Below are 24,873 nucleotides of genomic sequence, written 5' to 3'. Positions count from 1 at the left end.
TTACTGGCCATGTCCAGACAAGTGCGGATATTTGGTTTGTCATGAACTAGGAGTAGCGGCACATCCTGTGCCACTGTTACTTGTCCCTGGGGAATGCCTAAGCCACATGTGGGGTAGGGGAGGCTAGGGCCAGCAACTGTGCTGGCCACAGCAGCCTTACCTGGGATCTTGGGGGCTGGGGAATCTGCAGCTGTGAGACTCCTGCAGCTGGGAGCCGTGCTGGCAACCTAAGCGTAGCTCCGGCAGGCCGGGCTTTGTTTTTGGCTGGTGCACGCTGCAGCCACGTGTGCCACCCCGCTTTTTTTCTACACAGGCTTTTTTTGACCCCGGAATCTCCAGCGTCAACCCCACCCCGCCATCCCCACACTTCAAGGTAGCAGCATAGGAGGTGCCTGAATGCGTGGTGTGTGGCATCACAGACAGGTCTGTGGCACCACATACCACATGGCTATGCTTGTCTGGACTCAGTCCCTGAAGGTGTCTTCCAGGCATCTACCATTTCTGTGATATTTCTAAGAGAGGTCAAATGGCTCTCCATTGAGGCTGTATATACCCATTCTATGTGTCATCTTGGTTAGCTTTGTCATTTTTGCACTTGTGAGATTAAGAACATGTGTTTAATCTGCGAAATAATGCCCATTCTTTTAATCGTATTAATGAAGTCATAGCCAGACCAATTATACATTGGCTGTGAAACTGAATGGATACAATATCTGAGTTTAGAGAAAGACATCATACCTGTGGAGCTTGGGAGAAACATTCTAACTCACCACAACCTGGAAGAAATGTTAGGAAACTACTTTATATTGTAGCTATCTTTAGGAGTAGGCTGGCACCTATAGGTTGGACACATCTGCTTATATAAGAAATGAAGAGTGAACATTGTGTAATCCCTCAGCTATTCAGTTACTACGAAGCCTTTGCACCTTTCCCAGGGGTTAATCTGTTGTTATAGCATGTTTAGAATTGTTTAGCTCTGTAAAATGAGTGTATTATTCCATTTTTGTTTTATTATGTTTTGCTGCTGCTTAGTTTTTAAGTAGGAATAAGAGTACTTGAGGTTTAATTTCCTTCTCCTGCAACTACTGTTTATATTTGTATGGAAAGGAAAGTGCAAATGAAAATGTCAGAAAATAATTGTTCTTGCTAGTAGGCTACACTTCCATCTAAGCTATATAGAAGCATCAGGAAAGCCATATTTAGCTCTAGGACATCTGAGCAAATCAAATAATGTAAATACAGGTAATTCTCTTGTCTTCCAAAGAAGCTGCTAGGACCGTGGCATTGCCTTGCCAATTATAGGTGTACTCCATTTACCTGCCAGTCAGCAAAGGCAGCTGTTGCTTATTTTCCAATTCCCCAGTAGAGCTTACTATAGAAATATATGTTCACTAATATACAGGCAGTTCCCATTGAATACCTTTTCTTAGTCACAATTCTGAAGTAACTGATTTTCTAATATGCCTTAAAGCACTTAGAAATGCTGGAAGCATCTTCCTATTGGCCAACAACACTTGAATTGCAACTGTACTGTTACTTTTTTTTTTTTTTCTACAGTGTCTGTTGCATTGAATAATGTTTCCAGAGCACATTTTTTCCTGATAGATCCTATTTGTCCAGGAGGTAGAGAGAAAGATATGAGAGGATATTGATATGACCTCCAGAACTTTAATTATGGGAACATTTTTCCAATAAAGGCCTGTGTGGATAACATTTCTTGTTAATTCTGTCACTAGCGTGTGTGTGTGTGTATACACCCCCCCCCCACACATATATATATAAGAATATATATATATAAAATATCTACCAGTCTCCAAATATCATTGAGCTGTATGAGTGGCTTAAAAATTAGGGTGTTTTGGGGATGGTGGAGGGGTCTTTTGTTTTATTGTGGCTGCAATGTTGCCTGTGATTTCAAATGAGCTTTTCATTCTTTGCAGCAAGAACTGAGCTATTGGATAAGTGGCAGCACAAAACATATATCTGCACTATCATCACAGACTCATTAAGCAGCCATTCCAATGGGTGGAATATGTTATATAAATTGGCAGCAAGTTACCAATGGATGAAGGTGAGTAAGAAATCTGATTCTATGAACTTAAACTGGATAATTTAGGTATGAGCAGGTGGCACTTTGTTGCTACAAAAGCTTCCAAATTTCAGTAACTAGTAACCTGTTCTTTTACCTATTAATTTTCTTCATAGCATGTGTCCACTGGCATTAAATGTTGCTCAGGCAAAGTATGTCCTAAGATGTTGACTATCTTGTTGAGATGGTCCCATAAAGCACTCCTTAACAAGTTGCAATCTTCAAATTGCACACATTTCATTTTGTGCTTAAAAGTTCACAGCATCTCTTGCAAACTTGCCAAAAGACACAACACTGAGGGTGCTGGAGTGACAGTAAAGAATTTTCTAAAACAAGGGCTGATAATCATATCAGTCACATGTGATGCTCTGTAATATTTTAATTTCAAGTCTACATGGACAAGGTATTCATTAGCTCTCCGTTTTTTACCTTCTGCATGTCATTAATCTTAAAACAGTCATTTATGCTTGTGTTACATGAGAATTTGATCTTGACTGTTGGGCTTAGGAGAAGGACACTACTGACAATATGGAGCCAGGAAAACCTTACAGACTTTAAAAATGGTTTGGTTCTGCTGCTTAGTGCTTCTGCCGTCAGTCTTTAACCTCTCACAGTCTTTGATTTTCTGATGTCCTATTACTGGTATGAGTAGTTCCCCTGAGGTGAGACTTCTTGCATACAGAATTGTCCATAGTTTTCTAAAATGAAAGCACAAACCTGCAATCTGTACATAACGTCACTTTTAACAACATTGGATGTAAAGAAGCTTTTGAATTGCTTTAAATAAAATATATAAGGCTAGAATATATAAGCCCTGTGTCTAGCTGACTCATTCTCAGCTTCTTACATTTGGGGCACTGAAGTCCTGCTTGACAGATGCTTCATTTCTGTGGAAATGTCCTTGAATGATGATAACCTTATTTCTGGCAGCCAAATAGGCAGTACACTACAACATCCCTGTGAACAGATACACAGGATGTGTCTATCTGAGATTCGCTCAGTTGTTAAGGTAGACTGCAGCAATTAGTGTTGTGCTGCAACAGAATGGATTCAGTAGCTTTACTGACAGCACCTCATTTTATTTCTTGAAGAAATCTATGTGCACCTTCCTTTAAACTAGGAAGAAGTTGTTCTGTGTATTTTTGTGTCTCTCACAAGGCTTCTTCCTTACCAAAATTCAAGAGCTAAATTTTGCTACCTGTGTTTTTTCCTCCTTCTGATTTTCTAAGAATGAAGATAAAGAGCTTTAGCTTGAGTAAAGGGTGCAGGATATGACTTCAAACAATTGCAGTTCACATGTGTATAGCACAAAAATCTGCACTAAAAAGGAAAAACAAGAACTTGCTCTAAATGAATGGTTCTGGGCAGACCCTGGAATATGTAATCAGTAGGATTTGGAAATCAATTTCAGTCGAAGTAGGATTAGGCCTTCCATGTGCATGTGAATACCTGAACTTCAGTTATCAAGGCTCTAAATAGAATTAATCAGTTCTGGTTTAGCTTATCTATTGGGGCACCCCTTCTTATTCTGGCTTCCTCGGGCCTACTTCTGCTCTGATTTATTATTGGCTCAGAACTGCACTCCAAAGTGGATTTTCTTTTAATAACAGACTTGGAGGAAAAATAAAAGACCCACCACTTGCACTTGAAAAAAGTAAAAAGAAATTAAAATTATTTGAAGCCTAAATCTAAACATATAGACAGATGTGACAATTGTGTTACCAAAGGAAACAAATATAAGCTGTTACAATGCAACTGTTACGTCTGCATGATTCTGCCATGATACCTGTGTAGTCATGTTTCATTCATTTCAAAGTTAGAGTGATTTAACTAACTCAGCAATGCCAATAATATGGATTATGGAACTTCTCCATCTGGCCTGCCTGGAGCTATGGCCTGCCATGGAGGCCCTGCTGGCCATGGCCACCAGCAGCAAGTTTGCTTGTTGCTGCCACTCCTCAAGTATTGCTATGCATTCATATCCCCTCTCCCACACCCACCACTACCATCTCCAGACTCACTGCCACTGCGATGGCCATGGCGGCTGAACCCACATTCCAGACTGGGAGCCCAATGGTCTGACTCCAGTCTGGGGTCTCAGGTGGGTTTGACATCTCTGAATTAATTCATAGGACCCAGGTAGATAAGCAGATAGAACAGCTGATTCTTGCTTCTGAGGAATGACTGGCCCTCCCTTTTAAAGTGGTTAAAATGTATGTTTGTCCATATTTGGCTTGAGTTAATCAGTATCTTATTTTGCAAACACCCCTGTTAACTGCCTTGGGCTCTTTTACATTTCAGAGTTAGGGAAGTTCCCAAGGATGCAGCCCTTTCTAAAAGAAGACTCCCTGCAGAGTGATTTCAGGATATCCACTTTGTTTGGGATTTGAATTGCCTCCCTGTAAAGAAGAATGAACAAGCATTGCCTTGTTGATTGTCATGTCAACCTAAATATCCATATGGCTCTTGAAATTCTCCATTTAATTTTGAAGCAGCTTTTTTTCTTAAAAGATTTCACTCCCGCTGTGTCTATTCTGGGATGCAAATGTGTTTCAGTATCCAAATAATCAAACAGTAACCAAGGTAAAATATTTATGTCCAACTATTGTTACTGAAACAAAGGAGCAGAGTGTCGACAGAACGCCTCTAGTGAGCTTGTTCACATAACACACTCTGTCTGGGCCTTCACTTCCTTGCCTATGCTGCAAAGTGCCACATGTACAGAAATGAGGAAGCTCCAAAGCTCTGACTTGGCTACAGACCTGGATATTCTCCTCAAGTCAGAGCCTATAGGAACAGGATCTAAGACCCCTAGTACATGTTAAACTTAGACTACCAATTAACCACAACTTATGTTGTAACCTATTTACATGTTAAAGCAGTTAATGGCATGATAAAACAAAGAATAAGCCACAAGTTCTTATGCAAAAAATGTGTAATCACTTTGTGACTGGTTCCTAGCACACCATTAAGTGAATTTGTGCCCAGGCTGGAGCTCCCAGCTGCAGGGATGTACAATGTGGGAGCTTGGTGTTCGTCGGTGCAGGGGGAACCCAGGATCATGATCCCTGGCTCCTCCTGCACCAGCAATAAGATGTGATGGGATCTGATGCTGGATTCCACAGCCATACCTCCTCCCATGAACCTGTGGCATGGTAGGAAGTGTGATTATGGGGATCCTGCATCTCCCATCACACCTTTATTTATACATCTTCTAGAGGCTTAAAATAAAGATGGCCACTGATCTCACTGGATTTGGGTATCTGAGTTATACAGTTTCTGAATTATTTTTACGTGTTGTTAGCAACAGTTTCTTCCTTTTCTTTCTTTTTTTTTTTTTTTTTGAAAGAAAGATGTTTTTAGACCAAAAGAAGGCAATTTCATATATTTGCTTTTGTACCAATCGTATAAGGAAAAATGATCAGGCTTCATATATTTAAAATGCTCATCTCCTATAGCAGTTTTAGCAAATTTGAATATGATCTGGCTGTATCTCCAAAATGCAGTAGGCCTCCCACAGCTTGCTTTATTACGTTGCACACAAACATATGTCATGTTACATATATCATGCTTCCTTTCCTACTTCAGTATTTACTTGCTTTTTAAGACTTGTACTTATGAATTTTAAGCAGTTGGTTTAGTTACTGTGAACAGTATATACAAGGTGACCTTACACTAACAAGTTATGGGAATTCAATTTAATGTTCTGTACTCGGATCTTTGGAGAAAATAAGTATTGTAGCAGACCCTTATGTAATGTACGAGGAAAGGCATACTAGTGCTTATATGGCCATCCTGTAGTTGGACGTAAAGGGTTACAGACCGTTAGGTTAAGTACAGACAGTTAAAACGCCCAGGGCTGAATCAATTCAGTCTTTGAATGTTAGTCTAAGCTGCTGAGATTAAATTGAGAAACAAGTAGACAGACATTCATTTCTGATTCAGGAAATGCAGCCACATATCTGCATGGCTCAGGCCAGAAGCTAGGGGGTGCTAGACCACACCTCTCTGGCATATAGCCTGCATAGGATGTGTGTTTGCTTCCTCTTTGTGCTGCCCCCAAGCTCTCTGGGATTTGTATTCCAGAATCACAGCAGAAGGACTCTGCAGGGTTGCTCATCTCTTCCTCTTCCTGCTTCCAGGTACCTCTGCAATTTGTAGTCTGCAGTTGCAGCCAGCAGTAAGTTCTTAGCAGAGCAGGGCAGGGCAGCTCTGTACTCGGGAAAAGGGAAGTTTAACCTCCATCCCTGGCCCTCAACCGCAGCTGGGGTTTGCCTGGGGAGAGGGAAGTCCCTGCCCCACCACCTCACAACCCTTCTCTGCTGGAGCAGGCAGTGCAGCCCAGCCCAGGGCTACAAAATGCTGGGATGCTGGGGAACTCTGATTTAACTTGAACCAGGAAGGGGTGTGGGACAGAAGTTTCATAAACTGGTTTGACCCAAATCAGTTAAGTCTGATACTGCATTCAACCAGGTTCATCTTAAACCAGTGTCAGCCATTTTGAAACTGGTTTATGTGCACTGAACTTCTGTTCTGTTACAGGTTAAAACCAGTTTCTGATGACTTAATTCAGTTTATGTGTAACTTCTGTCCCGAACCTTAGAGCTTTTTTTTGTTTGTTTGTTCAGTATATGAAGAAAATTCCTAATTACACAATTAAACACTTGGTATTTAGGAAGAAGTAGTTGACTACATAAGTTTTGATTGGCTATTAAGGTTTGGATTCAATTAAACACTGAATCATAGGTAATTAGCTATTGAGTAGTCCCTTTGGCTTCAGTAAAATACTCAATATTCATCATATGTATGAGTGCTTTCCTGGAGTAAGTTTGGAGAGCCAGACTGGTTTATTAACTGTCCCAGTTAATAGAGTCATAGGTTCATAGATTGTAAGGCCAGAAAGGACCTTGGAAGATCATCAGGGCCAACCTCCTGCACCAAGCAGGAAAGGATAACTGGGGGTCAGGTGACCCCAGCAAGGTGACTGTCCAATCTCCTCTTGAAGATTTCCAGGGTAGGCAATTACCTCTGGAGGGTTTTCCAGGGTAGGCACCCCCTCTGGAGGGAACTTATTCCACAGTTTGGACCCCCTGACTGTGAAGAAGTTTTTCCTAATGTTGAGCCTGAATTGATCTTCCAGGAATTTGTGGCCATTACTCCTGGTTTTCCCCTCAGGTGCCCTGGTGAACAGTTGCTCACTGAGCCCTTGGTGTACTCTCCTAGTGTTGTGGTAAGCTGCTGCCAGGTCCCCTCTCGGCCTTCTTTTCTTCAGGCTGAAGAGTCCCAGATCCCTCAGCCTTTCCTCATATGGCTTGCCATGTAAGGCTCTGATCATACGGGTGGTTCTTCTTTGGACTCTCTCAAGCCTGACCATGTCCTTGTTAAAGTGTGGTGCCCAGAACTGGACACAGTACTCCAGCTGCCATCTCACCAGTGCTGAGTAGGGTGGAAGAATCAGCTCCTTGGTTTTACTAGAGATGCATCGTTTGATGAATGCCAGAGTATTATTTGCCCTACTGACTAGAGCATTGCTCTGCCGGCTCATATTCATACTGTGGTTTATTATTACCCCCAGGTCCCTTTCATTCATAATATAGTCAGGTTGGCAAGCTGAAATAGCATATACAAACTCTGCCTTGTGGAAATACCTCAGAAGTTGCTTGAGCAAAAAAAAAATCCCATCTTTGGAAAGATAGTTAAAGTAGATACAGGACACATCTTCTCTTCAAAGCATTACTATAATTTTGCTACATATAGCCAAGGTACACAAACACACAATAAAAAGAAAGAATCTGTTTCCACGTTATCATCTTTCATAAGAATGTGTTGCTTCTTTATATAGTTAATTGGGATTTTTTGTCAATGTTCTTTCATTAGAAAATACATCTTTTTCATATTATAGTTTTCAGGGGAAAATGCCAGTTTTGCCAAAATCATTATATTTGCTCTTGGGTTGGGTCAGGTTGATGAAATATTTTGTTCCCGGTCAGGTCAGTGAGCAAAGATTATCTCAACAACTGCCTGAGTTACCATGATGCCTCCTGGGAGATGTAATTGGGCTGCTTTACTCTCACATAATACTTTGTTGGATTGTTGGCCAGACAACATCACTCACAATATTGACTTGTGGGACTCCCATGATGCTCTGCATGCTCTAAATTATTGGGGAAAGCTAGCTAGAACTTTAAATTGGTAAACTAATGTTTCTGCATGTTGTCAATCCTCACTCACCTCCTTCAAGCCACAAAGAACAGATTCAGGAAATCAATTATGCCATTATATATTGATAAAACCATACATGATAATATATTAAAATTACCCTGAATGACATAGCAAATGCTGGTCAAAGCCATCCATGAAGTAGAAAGTATGATCAAAAATGAAAATTATGATGCTTCTCTTGCATCTTAAATGTTCAATTTACGTAGTCTATGACACTACTAGAAAAAAAAATTTCTAAAACACAGATTAGTCCATTCTCATAATTAAGAACACACATGGATCAGGTCTTCAAACGTATTTAGCCTTTAATTCCCATTGAAATTAATCAGGCCTCAAAAATTCATTCCCTGGAGATTCAGTGCAGAAATATGTCCCATCAACGTGCAACCTCTGAGATAGGGCATAGAAAGAGATTGCAGGTGGTAGACCTTTCAGGGTTTTGTAGACAATAAACAATATCTTGAATTGTACCCAGAAGCTAATTTACTTCCTCAATCAAGGTGCTGTGCTGCATATTATAAAAAATACCCCTACATATTGCATATTTAATTCACTTGAGACATTTACCAGGACCAATTATTGCCGCTTTTCTCATTGCTGAAGAACAACCTTTTTACATTCAGGAGTCTTTCTGAAATACATACTAATAGACCTTACCAACCTTGTGATTTATGTGGTTTTATTAATTTGTATAAAGAATGCTAATAAAGTCACACAAATTGGGATTGGTTAGATCTAATACAGTGCATTTCTGAAACAGGATTTTCCCACTTTATTCCTGACAACCTGCATTTGCAACCATTCAGTTATTTTATTTTGAAACGGCTTTTCAATTATATTCTAGTGCTGTAGGGGAAAGGTTTTTGACAAAGGCACGACATAAACCATTTATATTGCAGCTCCATCATAGTTCCCATAGCTAAACTAGACTGGACAGTTCATTAAAAAGAAAAATTAATAGCACAGGGTTGCAGGGAAACAATAACAGATTATGACTGGCCTGTGGCAGCCCACTGAATTCATGTAGTGGAATAAAAATGATTTCCCCTATCTCGTAAATGAAGGTTTGTTTCAAGGTTTTAGGCAAAACCTATACTTCTAGTCCTTTACAAGAGAAAGCTGTACTTGAGATACATACTCTGTCCATAGATGTAATATTTTGTAACATTTCTACAGACAACTAATCTATAGCTTTTAACCTGATAAGAAGTGCATATTTCATAAAAAATGAAAGCAAAACAATAAACATATATTCAGGTGTGTACACACACACACACATACACACACACACACACACACACACACGTGTGTGTGCATGGTTTTGTATATGTATATACAGGGTTCGAATGACATTCTGACACTTGGAGGGGTCTGTGGTGTTGGCAGCTGGAAGGAGCCACTACTGCCGCCTGAGGCATTGGGTCAGCCAGGGGGCTCTCATCTCTTATGCGGGGGCTCAGCCCCCCCTGAGTTCCACTATAATTCGAGCCCTGTGTGTATATATCAATGAGGGTTGTATTGTATATCGGATTAACCCCATGGATATCCAGAGCTGAAAGCAGGGAGTGGATGAAGTCTTCCCTCCATTTATTGGCCAGTCTAGTAGGTGCATTGAGCCAGAATCAAATAACTATTTCTTAGTCCAAAACAAGAAGTAAGGAAGAATTGAAAAAGCTCAGTGCTGTCTGAGATGGTGTTCCTTGAAGCTACTCCCTGGGGTTACCCCTCTCCTAATGTTGTGCCTAAAAGTGCAATGGAGTCAATGTAACATGTTTTCTGACTCTCTTAAGTGCACAAAAACATAGTGCAAAAGTAATACAAGTAACATGTTTTGCACACATTTTCAAAAGACATTTCACACACTAGAGATTCAGTGATATGCTGACTGCTTCTAAAGGTGAACAAACAGTCTTTTATTGACGTCTACAAGGTTATGGGAGAGCTCAGGACATGAGTGACTGGTGCATCCTGAATTTGGAGGGGCACCAGCAGGACCTGCCGACGGCAGCGGCCTTGTTGGGGGGGCACCAGCCCTACCAACAGTATCAGTGTCAGCTGTTAGGGGGGCACTGGCCCCGTCAGGGGAGGCACATGCACCCCTGTGCACCCCCAACCAGTTGCCTATGCCTTAGGAAATGTAGTATTGAGTCTAATACATGTTTAAAAGTCAAATATGGTATTGTGCAATGTGCTTAGGATGTTAAACGCAAAAAATAAGCTTGCTGTGGTGTGTACTGTCACTGTGGGACAGATAACTAGTGGTCTGAGCCTGACTCCAATGAGTATTGGCTGATTCTGCTGGAAACTTCCCACATGTGAAGAAAAAGAAGTGTGTAGTGTAGCCCATTCTCCGCTATTGAAGATAAATGGTCCTTGTGGAGACAGATGGCCTGCTTTGCCAGTCTTGTATCAATGTGCTTAGGGAGTTAGCATTGGGCATAGGGCTAACGGAAAAAAGAACACAGTTTAAAAAGTTTCATCAATCCAATAAGCATGCTAGCCCGATTGACAACTTTCACAAATCCACTGTTTATATTTTGTTTTGAGTTGAGGTGGTATGAAGGTAAAGAAATCTTGTCATTCAGAAAAGTCCTTTGCCTACTCTAATTACAAGTAACATTTAACAGTTACTAAAACTCAGTTATCTTGGGGGGGGGGAAATTCCGTATTTTAAATTTATTTTGTGCATTGTACATTTTTCTATTCATTTCAGTGTTCAGCATGTAATATATAGATATTTTCTTCTTTTTATTTAAATGTCCATAGATACTATTCCCTTTTCCCCCACCTAAACATTGGAGAGAAAATGTTATCCCAGGAAACAGCCTTTCTTTCAATGAACCACAATGTACAAATGGCTCCAAAGAGAGCCTAACAAAGACTCTGTTGTGCTATATCACAGCAAAGCCAATAACCCAGCAGTTACTGCTGATTTGCTGCATTCTTGCAACATAAACAAAACAATACAATAGTAGTGTATTCAGGATACCTGGTGTAACACACAATAGAGTTTTTTGAGTTAGAATTCTGCAGAAAATTGTATTTGTTCAAAAATAGCCTTTCATTTAATGACTATAGGAAAAATCAGAACTATGGATATTTCAACAGAGAACCTTATACATAGAGGAAAGAACAATTAATTTATCTTTACATACTTTCTTTCCCCACACGTATAGAAAATGGTATAAAAAAAAGGTGTAATGTCTTATATATAGCTGTCTGTTGGCCCAGTTTTGGTTAAGTTAAAATCTTATTTTTCACACTTCCTTCTTGCCTTCCAAATCAGAATCTACTTTCTCTAAACTATGTGAAATCGTGTATGGTAGACAGTAATGTCTTTTGTTCTTCTGAGCTAAGTACAGACAGCCAAAAAGCCCGAGGCTGAATCACTTAAATTTTTTCAGGTTAGTTAAAGCTGGGTAGACTGAACCAATAACCAAGTGAACAGACATTCACCTTTGATTCTGGAATTGCAGCCACATGTCTTCAGTGGCCCAGGCCAGAAGCTGGGATGCTAGAGCACACCTCCCTGCTCAGCTGGAGCAGATAGCTTGCACCAAGCCTAGCCTGCCCACCCTGCAGGAGAAGGGGGTTTGTGGGGGAGGTGCAAAGCATCCTGGGATGCTGGGGGTCTTTGAGTTAACTTTAATCTGGAATCTGGAGGGGTTCTGGGATAGAAGTTAAATACACCAATTTAACCTAAATCAGTTAAGTCTGGTACCACATCCATCCAAGATTATTTTAAACCTGTTTCAACCATTTTAAAGAGGTCTATGTGCACTGAACTTCTGTTCTGTTAGGCTAGGGACAGACATTCAAAAAGCTTGATCCTGAATTGATTCAATCTTTGCAGGTTAGTTACACAGCAGGGGGAATTTATCACCCCATCAGCAAAATGAAAGGATCTCTCATTAGTTCAAGCTCTTTTTAAACAACTTGTTCCAAAGAAGGAATGGAGGGACATTACCAACTGCCTGTTGATTAGCTCAAAAAAGCCCTAAGCAACACTGTCCTGTCTTCCTTATTTCCCATAGCATGGACTGTGGGCAACATGTAGTATGCTAGCTAATGCTGAGAGGTGTCTGTGTAAGGCAGAAGGGAGGCAGGAATCCCTGCTTCAGCAGGGAGTTGGGTGGGTGCAGGGGAGGGAGCAGGAGGAAGCCAGGCAGATGCCCTGTACCTGCAGGTTTTGCTGGAGCTGCAGCTAGGGAACAGGGGGAGGGGTCAGCCCTGCTGGGTTGGAGCAGAGAGCAGAGCCTCACCCAGAGATGCAAAGTAACTGGGACGCTAGAGGATTCTGATTTAACTTAAACCAAGAAGGGGTCTGGAGCAGACATTGCATAAACTGGTTTGACCCAAATCAGCTGAGTCAGATACTACATTCAGCCAGGTTTATCTCAAACCGGTTTCAGCCATTCTCAAACTGGTTTATGTGCACTGAACATCTGTTCTGTTACAGGTTTAAACCAGTTTCTGATCACTTAAATCAGTTTATGTGTAATGTCTGTACCTAGCCTTACAGATCTGAACTGGTTTCTGACCACTTATGTTAGTTTATTTGTAATGTCTCTCCCTAGCCCTGATGATGTAGAATTACTTACTATACCTGTGAGCTGTGGAATTTTAACAAGTTTGCATAACTTAACTGTGGAAAAGCAATTAATTTTTACACTATTTAATTAAACCCACTTAATGGCCAAAAATTCAATTAACATTTGCTTTCCCCTCCTCATTGTTACCTTACCACTCATTTGTGCCAATTTGTTTTATACAATGAAATCTATATCTGGATCTACCCATCTATAAATGAAGTACGCATATGTGAGCAACGTTTGTCTGCATCTGTAGATATGTGTTCATTATATTAATCTAAAAAATAGATTGAGCGGTGTAGTATACATAGCAGTCTTGCCCATAGAACCCACAGAATGAAGTGCTTTCTTGATTAAATTATGTATTATTCCTTGGGTCTAATTCTGAGTCACATATACAGATATAAATTTGGAGTAGCCTGCAGATCTTCCTTACCACTCGCTAAAGAAAAGAGCGGGTAAACTTGCTCCAACTTCCCTGAGAAGTTTCTCAGGCAGTGCCTACTCTGACAGTGTGGCCCCATGTTTAATTTAAAGTGTAATGGGAATCGGCCACAAAGCTATTACACATATTTTGTATAACAACTTTGTTATACCTTTTCTTGTTTTATCACTCTGTTAACTGCATCGACATGTGACTGGGTTACTACTGAAGATGTGATTAACAGGTTAATTACGTCTTACATGTTATATCTGCCAGAGCCTGAAAGGCTTTGCATTCAAGCAAGACATGAGCTAGATGCTGCAACTACTCCATGTTACCTACCCAGTTTCTTCTCCTCAGGCATTGTACTGCCTATATGGGGTAGGAATTGCACCTGTTAGATTGGGGAAAGGATGTACAGTATCAAATCTCTCTGTTTTACTCCTTGCAAGTTTTTTAGCAGAAACCCTACTTCTTTAATCGCACAATAGGGGAAGATGGGGTTGATGTTCCAGAAGCTTTACCTATCATCAGTTCTCTATAGAATAATGTAAGGGGTCATAGTTTGAATACTGCTTCACAGTCAGATTGCTTTAAGTATTTTGAAACCTGTTTATAGACGAGAAACAAAAGGGAAAATACGCATGTTCAGTATTACAACTATACAACATATACTAGGGACCTTTTGGAATTATTTATTTGGTTTCCCCGTGATACTCACCAGGTTCTTTGAGAGAGAACTTGTGTAATTTGAACAAAATTTAGTGTAGTATCAATCACAGTGGAACTGCTTGAGGTTCTGAGGTTTTCATGGCTAAGGTAAAGACAACATAATAGGTAAAAGCATCCTAGCAGCTAGTCCATGAGATGCCACAGGTTCTTAACAGTATATGGCCAGTTTTGAGACATATGAGTCAAAGATATAACCAGTTTTTAAAAGTGATCTCGAAACAAAAAGAAACTCATTTCATGGTACGTTCAGCACATTGCAACTAGCAATTTCAGACTGACTTGTAAGCAAGTGGGAAGAATGCATAAAACATAAAATTACATATTCAGAAAATTACTTGTGGATCAGACCATGAACTGTGAAAGCATCACTGTTCTTTCTTTCTAAAATGATGAAACTGACAGAGGTTAGAGGTGCTTGAACTGATTAATGACCTAAAGCAGAATCTTCTTAACAAATACAGCAACCAGTTCTCCAAAGTCTCAAACTCTAGAAAACAAGCTGTAGACTCACTTGAATGCAGAATGCAAGAATACCCAGTGTGCTCACCAATGAGTTTTGTGCTTTCACTCACCTTCATTCATTTTGTCCACCAGTTACTCATTTCTAAAATGTTAGGTAATTTGAATCTTTGTTTTAGACTAGCTGTGCAGTGGTTGACATAAAAGATTTTAAGAGCTTCCCATTGACTCCCAAGCTCTACTGTCCTTAATGTACTCTCTGTAGAAGTTCCTAGTGTTGTCAATCATCATTTCAGGTCTCTAGTGTCAGGTAAACAGAAAAAAAACCAGGAAAAACATTTTCCACGTGTTTTTCTCTCCCAATAAATATTAAGAAGTCCATATATATACTTAGAGAGATTTGTTTAGAGGCATAATCTCTCTCAGCTCTTCTCCCTAAAAGTGCTTTTCCCAGAAAAGCATAATTGTTCCAAGAGCAATTTATTTAATATTATCACTAAGAGGAGATTTTTACTACTGGAAAGTGGTTGAATTGAAATAAGTCTTATCTGTGCAACATTTTTTGACACGAATATTTTCATAAAAATAAGATGAACATTTATAGTGTATTTCATATGAAAAGTTAGTCTGTTGCTTATCATAAGGTAATCTTGTGGCCATCTACAAATTCATCGGGGGGGGTCAGCAAGAGATAGGAGATAGAGGCTACCCTCACCATTCACGGGGGATATGTTCTTGTATCCCCTGCAAATGGTGAAATCCACAAATAAGGCACTGCTTTCATGAATGCAGTGCTCCCAGTGGCTGGCGGGGGGGGTGGGGGGCATGGCTCCAGCGGGAACGTGACGACAGCAAGCACAGAGCCCCTGGGGAGCTCCTATATGTGTCTAAAGTGTATTTAAAATGTGGGTTTGGCATTCACAAATATTTGAAATCGTGAATGCCAAACCCGCGAAAAGTGAGGGTTTCCTGTACTCTGTTTACCAGGGTGCCCCTTGGGGCAACTAGAAACAGTGGTCAAAAAATGACAGAGAGCAGATTTAGATTGGACATCAGGAAGAACTTCTTTATGGTAAGGGCTGCTAGAATCTAGGATGGGCTTCCAAGGGAGGTGGTGCTCTCCCCTACCCTGGATGTCTTTAAAAGGAGACTGGACAAGCACTTGGCTGGGGTCATCTGACCCCAGTGCTCTTTCCTACCCAGGGCAGGGGGTTGGACTCGTTGATCTCCTGAGGTCCGTTCCAACCCTAAAAATGTATAAAATCTGTGAAATCTTTTTAAGTTGAACTTGTCTTTCCTCAAATGACATGTTTAATCACTCTTACCCTTTTTTTAAATTTGTTTTCTTCCCCCCCCGCTTCTATGATAGGTGCCAAATAGTAATAATCTATGGGAAATGATAGTGTTACCTTTGGAGGATAGTCAATAGAATGAACTCAGTAAATAGAATGAACTCAGACTAAAATCCAATGAAAAACATACTGCATTAAAAAAAAATATATATTGTTCAAAACAAATACTGATTTTGATTGCAAATGGGAAGGACCACTGGTCACGGCTATCCCGGGGGGGGGCATGAATCAGGGTGACTGCCTCAGGCCCCGTGCTTTGAGGGGCCCCGTGGAGCCAGGCGGAGCAGCGGTGGTGCAGAGCTGGGTGGAGCGGCAGCTCCACGTCCAGCCTCTCACAACCCTCCCTCCCCCCGCTGCCACCGCTGCCGATGGCAGCAGCAGGTTCTTCGGGTCTGGGATCGAAGTGGGGGCAGGACCCCGCATGGGCTGATTAGCCCCAGGCCCCGCACCCTGGTCAGTTCACCTCTGCCAGTAGTTGACAGGTTAATCTGCCTATCTCTAAGAGTCAGTGGCTGTTCTAACTGCATATTTTAGCAGCATACAGGACCAAATTTGGAAATTGCTCTCACCTAAAGGGGTAAGAACACTGAAAAGATTCAGTTTTGGTCTATTTCACAGAAGAACAGACAGTCTTAGCCTAGGATGTCTCAGCCTGAGAAAATCTTGCTATTGTGTGGTAGCTTTAAGGACTGGGGAAGTGCAATGTGACAGTGTTCCCACTGTCACACTTTAAGCAAGGTGTGCTTGAAGCAAGACAAGCAAATTTAAAAGCATTGTATGAATACACATACAGGTGTTTTCAAAATGATAGTCACTAATCCAGCTAGCTTGTTGGAATATAGCTACTTTATTTTAAAAGTATGCTTGTAGACCCTTCTGCATTAGCTTGCCATTGAGCACATTTGGTAGCTTCCTTTCCCATGGCTCCTGTCATTGGATAAGCAAGGTATTTGGGTGAATCAAGGCTACCATGCCATTTATGTTCAGACATAATCTTACATCTGTGAAAAATAAGTTATGGTTTCTCAGTCGTATGTGGCATTTATGCCCTTTGCTGGAGAAACTTACCTTCACACAGAGGAACTAAATAAAAAATAGACTCATCCTTCAAACTTACTGGATTGCTTACAAGTAGACATGCACTAGCTGGGAAAGCTTTTATATATTTAAGATCTTACATGGTGTCTGTTGAACAAGATGATTCCCACATGGTGCTTATAAGCTTTTCAATGTAATAAAATGTACCTGCAATGTCTTCTTTTACCCAGACTTTTCAGCTTGTTTCTGTACCTCTTTAAGTTGAGCTGACCACCTGCATAGACACTGCATACTTGTAATGCCTAGAGTTCTTCATTAACCATTAGAAAAAACAAACTTTAATGTGGTAATAATTCTGAGTATTTCTCTTCTGAAATATAAAGAAGTGAAGGGATTTGCAAAAGGCCATCCAGAAAGTTAGTGGCAAAGTAAGGATTATAGCTCAGAAATTCCTAATCCTTGTTTTTGCATTTCCTGAACCTTTGAAATAGTTCTTCATCTGTTCCTTCATTCTGAAATTAATTTCTTTTTGAACATGTTTGTATAAAACACTATTCATACAGAATTTATCCTTTGTTGTTTTGCATGGGATATAAATGAAAAGGATTGCTGTAAATTGTTTTTTGTTAGTCCTGCATTTAGATGTACTCTTTCATTTCATGAGAGAAAAATCAGTGCGCCACATTAATGCAAACACAATGTAAAAGAATAATAATGCTGAAGTCAAAGTTTGGGGCTAAATACAGAGATTCAAAAAGCCCAGGGCAAAATCAGTCCAATCTATGTTGGTTTCTCTAAACTGTGTGGATTTGACTGGGTGTGAATGGGGCTCACATTTTGTCTTTGGTTGGGGGAGGCAGGCAAATGCTTTCAGTGGCTAAAGCCAGAAGGTGGGGGTGCTCCTACATGCCTCCCTGCATGCCAGGTATTGCGAAGGGCAGCCAAATGCAGCTAAGTGGCTGCTCCATCCCTGATTGGCTGTCAGGCATATGCCTTCCCTCTGCTGTCCTGTCATCTGCAATTGACAGCTGCAGGTAGCCAGTGAAGGGAGGCATGCTCACTCTTGCTCAGCAGTGTGGGAGGTCTCTGGGCTTTGACCAGGGTGGGGGGAGTTGGGGTCCACCCCAGACAGGACAGAGGCAGGAGAAGAGTGGGATTCATGAGCTGCTAGGGGGCGGTCGTGCCAGCAGCACACAGTGCATTCCCAGCTGGGTCGGCAAGGCACAGTGTGTCCCTCACTTGTCCCAAGCCCCAGCACCATGCATTTGAACAGCTCTGAGAAGGGTTTACATGATTTCTCCCCGCCCCCTCCCTGGGAGCCAGTGCCAAGTTCCTCGCTGATGCCACTTTTCTACAGCTGCAAAGGCATGGCTGCCACCCTTTCCTGGAGACCAGAGCCCATGTCAGTAGAGAAGTAGCTTCAGCTGGAAATTTGGGGCTGGCTCTGGGGAGGGGGAAATCCTGTGAGCTCTTCCCAGAGCTGCTTCAGCCCAGGATATTGGGGCTCAGGACAGGGGAGGGGACGTGCTGGAGCAACTCTGGATTCCTAACCTCACCCCCCATCCCTCTCTGGACCCAGTCCCTAATTCATGGCTGAAGCCCCTTCTATGCAGCTGCAAGGACATTCCTGCCACACCCCCAGGGAACTGAACCTGCATCTGCAGAGAAGCTTGGAATTTGGCATTGGCTTTTGGGTGGGCAGGGTAGAAATTCTGTGAGCCTTTCCTGGAGCTGCTCCAGCAGAGGGTCCTGGGGCTCAGGACAGGGGAGGGATACTCTGTGGCCCAGGAACTTGGGGTGTGCAGCTGGCATCACCTCCACCCAGCAGCTCACAAGTCACGCTGTCTTTATCCTGCTGTCACAGGGTGGGCCTAGGAGCGGCCATGATCCCCCTAGCGCCCCCTGCTGTGCCAAGTTAACTGTTTAGCACCCTTTGTCTTGCCCGCCACGTCTTGCTGTTATATATATATCTTTAAGGGAGGCTGCCTTACTGTTCTCTATGACACGGTGCTGTGTTTGTACTGGCCCATATCCTCTAAGGAGCGACCCCGTGCACCCCAGCCTTATGGGCTATGCGTGCCTCCAACCTCCCCTTTAGCACGCCCGAAGCCTCACACATGTCCCGGATGTTCACTGGTCAGTTTGCTCTCCGCGCCCTGGCTGGCTCTCTGGGCTTGCCACGCAACTGGCACCTCCCGTAGGCGCTCTGGCTTTGTCACGCAACCAGCATCCTGGCTAACGCCCCGGGCTTGTCACGCAACCGGCGCCCTTACTGGTGTTCCCGAGCTTGTCACGCAACTCGTGCCCTTTTACCAGTTCCCTTGTATTCGCTAGCCCACTCCAGCCGGCCCCTGAGCTGGCTCCTTTAAGTTTCTCACTAAGCTCCCCCTCTGGGCTCTATCCAGCGCACCCTGCCCTCTCCGGGCTCTGTCCCGCACACCCTGCCTCACCCTTTCCTGGGGTTCCTGCTTGTGTAATCACCCTCTCCGGGCTTTGAACCACGCGCCCTGCCCTACTCGGGTCTCTACCAGCGCGCTCACCCTACTTTGGGCTCTTACACTGGCCCTCACCCCTTTATGGGGCTTCCCCCTAGGTTTGGCCCGTCTCGGGCTTCCTAAGAGACTTTCCCCCTTCGGGCTTATGCCTCGTGCTCTTCGCGCTTTTGCCCCGTTAGGCCTTGCTCGCGCTCCCGCGCTCCTCACCCACTCTGGGCCTGTCCCATGCTTTTTGCGCCCGTTGGCCTCTCTGGGCCTGTCCCACGCTTTTCGCGCCCGTTGGCCTCCCTGGGCCTGTCCCACGCTTCCCGTGGTTGGTTACCCCCCTGGGGTTTTGTTGCCCGCGCTTCCCGCGGTTGGGGCTCAGGTGGCCTGTAGCCGTGCCTGGCCCCCTGACCCGTCTTCTGGGTCATATGCCCTGCTTGGGCTTCTCACGGTCCTGCCCTCACTGGGGCTTCACTCGCGCTTCCCGCGCTCGGGGCTCAGGTGGCCTGCAGTCGTACCTGGCCCCCTGAACCTTTCGGGGTCCTGTGCCCTAGTGGGCAAAATACCGCCCTCACGGGCTGGGGTCTTAACACCCCACACGCAGCGCCACACCAGCGCCCAACAGCCGTGCCTCCCAGGCACTGCTTGCTGTACCCCTACAGGGCACCCAGGAACCCCCAAACTACTGGGGAGCTCCCGTGAGGCCTTCTTGCACCCCTACAGCCTCACCCGGTCCTCTGGTGTAACAATAACAACCAAGAAACATAAAAACATAAGCCGACCGGCTACAACATACGCTCCCCACTGCCCTGGCTACTCCTCATCTCAGTCGGGGTCCTCTCCACTCCATACCCTTCTACAGACTATCAGGCGGTCAGGCAACCAGGCTGGTTTACTCTGCCTTGCTCTGCTTGGCTCTACAGCAGAGGTGTTACTCCTTTGACTGTCAGAGGTGAACTGCTCTGGCCTCAGCCTCTTCTGTTTATATGGGCCAGGCCCAGCCCCCTGGCAGTCAGCTGACCCAATCAGCTGCCCTAGCAACCACCAGCTGTGTTGTCCTGTTGATTGGCAGCTAAGCCCTCTCACCAATGTCAGTAGCAGGCACCCTAGTGTCCTGCTACACCTGCCTGCAGCTGACAGACAGCTTTGGAGTGAGGCCAGCTAGGTTGGAGTAGCCAAGCCATAGCTTCCTGCAAGGGGGAGTTAGTGGGGACACTGCACAGGCCCCTGGGATACTGGTGCCCAGTGACCTACCTTGATTCGTGAGCAGACCTGGCACTGGCATTTGATACACTGGTCTAACCTAGATCAAGTAACTCTGATACTACATTAATCTAGATCTATCTTAGATTTACTTAGATCTACCATTTTTAAAGGAGCCTATGTGTCTCAGACTTCTATTTTGTTATGGGTACACACTGGTTTCCAACTGCCTAAACTGGAAAAAGTGTAATGTCTGCGCCTGGCCTGGGTTTCAGTAGTTTTAAAAAAAAGAGTTGAAAAAGAACAGACCCTTTGATTAGACTTTTAGCTCTCACCCTTATCTCTCCTGCAAATGTGTCTGAAAATGAATGGGACACTTAGGGCACGTCTACACGTTGCTGTGTTTTAGTGCTTCCTAAAGCATGGGGCAGTACGGGCACATTATAACCGGGAAGCAACTACTGTGACAACGTAGCTGGTGATCACATGTAGACCTATGTGATCTTTGGGTGTAGATGTGCCCTTAGTAATTCACTATTCTGTCAACTGTTATAAGTGTTACCATCTAGTTAAGCAAACCTCTTTAAATAATAGCCACTATGATTGCTGGACTTAAATAGATTCCAGTCCTTTGAAAATGTTTTTCATTTGTTGATGAAGTAATTATCTCCAGCAGAGTAGGTGTAAGTAGTCTAATAAGATTGCATTAGTAGTGGCAAAAACATATTCCAGACACCATGTTTACATGGAGAAATGGACTGGAATAAATATTAAAGGATAAATTGTTCTATAGTAGGATCCTGAAAAGAAAAAAACTTTGATTTGGCATAGTTGCTTCTCTCACTTGTATCCATAGAAGTGTTTATAAAGCTAAGCCATTCTGGAATAGTGATATTGTACTTGAAAAGGTATTCCATATTACTTATTCCCACATGCAGAAAATGCTCAAGAGTAAATTGCAATAAATAAAATAACACTTAAATATCATTTGGTCTTTATCGGAAGGGAAAGAAGACTGTGCAAAATCCATTGAATATTATATAGTAGATTTACTACTGAGTTACATTGACTTTGACCAAGATAACCCAAAACCTGACAGCTGAAAAATCTTTTAAATGTACATTGGTAGTGGGGCAAGATGCCTACAGCTTCAACTCTACCAAGGGTCCTATAGCTGGCTCAAAGTGGGTGATGCCGGGTGGATCTACATATGCAGTTAGTATGCAGAAATAAATTCCAGTGCAATTTGCACCAGAGTTAATGGCTCTTGGGTACAGTGTATACATGTGTGCCCACAAGCACAGCAATCTGAGCTAGGTCAGAGCAGTCCTGAGCTGGCAGGGGACATGGGAGTCAGTCCTAGGCTCCAGGTGGTGGCTAGCTAGGAGGCAGCCCTCTCACTGTAGCACGTTTGTGCCCCAGCCAGTCCCAGTCCCACTCTACACATCCATTTTGGTGAACTAAATGACTCTGCCATAGGGAAGTACTTGTTCTGCCCAATGCTATTTTACAGAGGAGTTAATTAATTACCGCGCCCCAATACAGGCGTATGTGTAGACAGTGACACTTTACTGCAGACCTAATTAGTCAACTCCAGAGTAAAGCACACATGTAGATGTGTCCACTGCCTATGGAAAGGCTGTGGTCAGAGCAGCCCCAGATGAACTAATTCCCTACATTGCTGAACATCCTCAAAGTATCATGATTTGTTTAAAGCACCCAATAGCAATTTTAAAAACAGCTTCCAAGGAAGAACTTCTGAGCTTCCCTGCTGACTCAATTTGATTTGCTACATGAACAGGAAAACATGAAACTCAGAGTTTCCTGGGTGTAAATAAGGGAAGGATTTCACCTAATGTGCACAGTATTATTTTTTGATATGTAGGTGGACTCATCCTTTAGTACTTAGCTTTTGGACACATTGGATTGTCTTTCAAATGGTCTTTGACTCTGATTTTCCATTTCAGTGCTTCATCAAATTAATCTAAACATGTGAGGGCAATTTTGTCATTTCCATGTATAAGCTCTTGGTAAAAAATCCTCAGTTGGCTTTACATGTGAACATAACATATATTAGTCCGAAGAAACTTGACTTTAGTTGTCAGTTATTTTCTCCTCAGGGCATCATCTATAACCACTTACTTATATAATAGCAAACCATCTTAAAACTAGAGTGGACCTAGGCTAGAGTTATATTACATTTTGAGCTCACAGTATATTATGGGAGTTCTACTTTCTCTGAGATGCACAAGTACACAATTATTATTTAAAATAAACTCTTCCAGGACCTCAGTCATTATTTCAAATGACTCTATCAATCACCATGTTCTTTAATAAGACTACCTTTCTCCTGCTAGTTATTTTCCCACAGAGTTTATGCTTAAAAAAGACAGTCTCTGTCACATTTATCTCAAGTGGATCTCCCCAGGGCAGCAAGTAAATGTAAAACTCTGTTTACAACCATTTTTCATTTCCCAAGCCTTTTAATATCACTCTCTCAGGCCTATTGCTATGTCATTCACTTTGTAATGTACTGAGTTGTCTTCCTCCTTTTACTGCTTGTCCTGGGTGCAGTGCATGGCAATTTCACTCCCCTTGAATGACTGCAAATTAAACTAAGGTCAGGGAAAAATAATTTCCTTCAGTGATGATTTCAGAGGCAGATACTGAAAGCAAATATCACATCATATTAGTGAGGATGCTTATTTTTCCTCCTCCTTCCTACAAAATGACTTTTATTTTCAAAGAGCCATCATTTTATGTTTTAGTCTATGGTTTCCTGATATTAAATCTCAAAAACTGCCATAGAAAAAATATGGCTACATTTCAAAAACTATGCTTAGGAACATCTGGGGATTATTGGATTTAAACATCTCAGTAATCCAATACAGTGCTATAAAATACAATAATACAAATACAAAAATGCAGAGGATTTCCTTCTATAAAAGTACATAGAATAGGATTTGACAAAACCTGTGGAGCATTTTTAAGGTAAAAATTTGTCAAAGCAGTAATCCCCCAATCCTGCAAACAACAGTAGCAGTAACAATCAAGTTCATTATTCTTTGTTAATATTTATATTATGGTAGCACTCAGGAGCTTAGCTCCAGACCAAATGAGAAGTCATACACACAGAGCAGAGCGAGAAGACTTGGTTACACTGTCCACTATGCATAACGCTAAATCTATGCAGGATGGGGACCTAGAACAATAGTTATTTATCCCTTTCTCGCAACCCCTGGAGCAAGAGGAAGTTTCACCATTGCCCAATTGGCCAACCTCTACCATTGTGACAATCCAGATTTAGCTGTGGGAAAGCACACACCATGTCGCATATTGTCAATGCCTTCCCACTGACTAAGTTCAGTGGCGGACTACAGGAACTACACATGGCGCTGAGGATGCTATTGCTTGGGTCAGCAATTATGCACACGCTGGCTGACTGACTATTGCCCAATAGAAAACTTCTGGTAGAAATTGTCAATAAATATGGAAAATGGCAGGATTTGGACTAAATTCAGCGAGGAAAACATAATTATGTTTTGTGAGGTAAATTAAAGAATTCTGTCCTGTTACCTTTGAAAACAGTGAGAGCTTTTTGGCTACTCCTCCACGGGATCAGAATTAGGTTTCAAAGAGAAGAAAAGGCTGAGTGCTTCGGAAGTGCCTGTTGGGACTTGTTGGTGGCCTGTGTTTGATTTACTCAGAAAGAATGAGATTCACCAGTCATGGCTAAAACTTGAAAATATTTACCTTAACCAGAGATTTGAGTAATAATCATCGTCTCCTAGTAGACGATGCAGAGGCACTAAAATCAAGGGATGTAGTGGTCATGGGCGATTTTAATTACCCAAACATCGGCTGGGAGGAGCAGTCAGCCGGGATGGACCGCTCCAGGAGGTTTTTGGCTGAGATGCAGGACCTCCACTTGATTCAGGAGGTGCACAGTCCCACCAGAGGAGGTGCCCTGTTGGACCTGGTCCTGGCCGCAGGCGATGACCTGGTAAGGGGCCTCCAAGTTCTTGACCACCTGGGCAATAGTGATCATCGCTTGCTGGAATTCGCCATCCAGCGTAGGGTGTCAAGGGCCCGCAGCAAGGCGGTAGCCCTAGACTTCAGGAGGGCCAACTTCATTGAGATGAGGAGATTAGTGGGAGAGGCACTGGGGTCCTTGAGGGCAGAGGAACTCAGTGTCCAAGATGAGTGGTCGTTCCTTAAGGAAACGATACTCACGGCCCAAGGGGTGTCCATCCCGACAAGAAGCAAGGGGGGCAGGAGTGTC

General features: G+C 42.8%; 1 protein-coding gene across 1 annotated transcript in view; it reads left to right on the top strand.

The window, feature by feature from the left end:
- The first annotated feature begins 1,919 nt into the window (after positions 1-1,919).
- CDH11 (cadherin 11) overlaps positions 1,920-24,873 on the top strand; it is a 64,110-nt gene continuing 41,156 nt past the window's right edge. The window contains exon 1 of the mRNA XM_019505531.1: positions 1,920-2,071. The gene's annotated coding sequence lies outside the window, so the exon portion shown is untranslated. The remainder of the gene's footprint in view (positions 2,072-24,873) is intronic.

This window comes from Gavialis gangeticus, unplaced genomic scaffold, assembly GCF_001723915.1.
Source record: "Gavialis gangeticus isolate Ggan-Ray unplaced genomic scaffold, GavGan_comp1, whole genome shotgun sequence".
Lineage (NCBI taxonomy): Eukaryota > Metazoa > Chordata > Crocodylia > Gavialidae > Gavialis > Gavialis gangeticus.
The sequence above is the reverse complement of the archived record's forward strand: the minus strand, read 5'-3'. Positions and strand labels throughout refer to the sequence as shown.